Source organism: Penaeus monodon, chromosome 22 (assembly GCF_015228065.2).
Source record: "Penaeus monodon isolate SGIC_2016 chromosome 22, NSTDA_Pmon_1, whole genome shotgun sequence".
NCBI lineage: Eukaryota > Metazoa > Arthropoda > Malacostraca > Decapoda > Penaeidae > Penaeus > Penaeus monodon.
Genome location: NC_051407.1, coordinates 2,229,190 through 2,229,954, shown reverse-complemented (window position 1 = coordinate 2,229,954; position 765 = coordinate 2,229,190). Strand labels below are relative to the sequence as shown.

General features: G+C 34.6%; 1 protein-coding gene across 1 annotated transcript in view; it reads right to left on the bottom strand.

The window, feature by feature from the left end:
• LOC119586776 (acrosin-like) overlaps positions 1-765 on the bottom strand; it is a 12,720-nt gene that overhangs the window by 2,093 nt on the left and 9,862 nt on the right. The gene's annotated exons all lie outside the window — the stretch shown is intronic.

The following is a 765-nucleotide window of genomic DNA, read 5'->3' as shown; positions in this document are numbered from 1 at the left end:
ATTCGTGGCGCCGAGCCGTAACGCAACTCACAAGCTTGCTGCGCCCCTAAATATATAACGTAAAAGAGTTTTAATCCATAAGAAAAGATAAATCGAATCACATAAAATTTTCAGACATTATTTAACAAGGTTATAAAACAATAGTGGCAAAAAGTTAAAAATAGTCGTCCACAAAAATTATTATTACTATTTTTTTTTTTTCTTTTGGGGGGGGGGATTCTTTAGAGGGTCTTTGCCTAACACTTAGAGACTGATTCAGTCATTAAGCCAATTAATAGGATCCTCGGCTACGAGAAAGAGTGAAAGGCTAACTCACTGAATCCTATTTTGACTGCTGCTTTTTGCCTCTCAAGGAAGGAAATTTTGTTATCGTATTTCACTACCTTTTGTATTACGTATTATGCCTGATTTTGCTTTTCTTTATATAAATAATTCCTAATTCCACTTAATTCTATATGAATAATTCCTAATTATTTTATTTATTTTACACGAATAAAGCCTATAGTTTTACTCACCCATTTTTCAACATATCGTGCCCTGCTCCACCGTGGAACTCTAACGACAAAATTGAAGTGCAAAACACAAGCAACCAAAGGCATAAAGATAAAACTCTACACTCTGCCGTCATTTCGAAATATACATTCTTCTGACAAGCATTTTCACGGATGAGTACTTTGTGAGACAAACAACACAAGGGGTACTGGTGAACGACGTTGACTGGATGATCATAACATATAATTTCTTGTATACACTTCTACCTTTCAT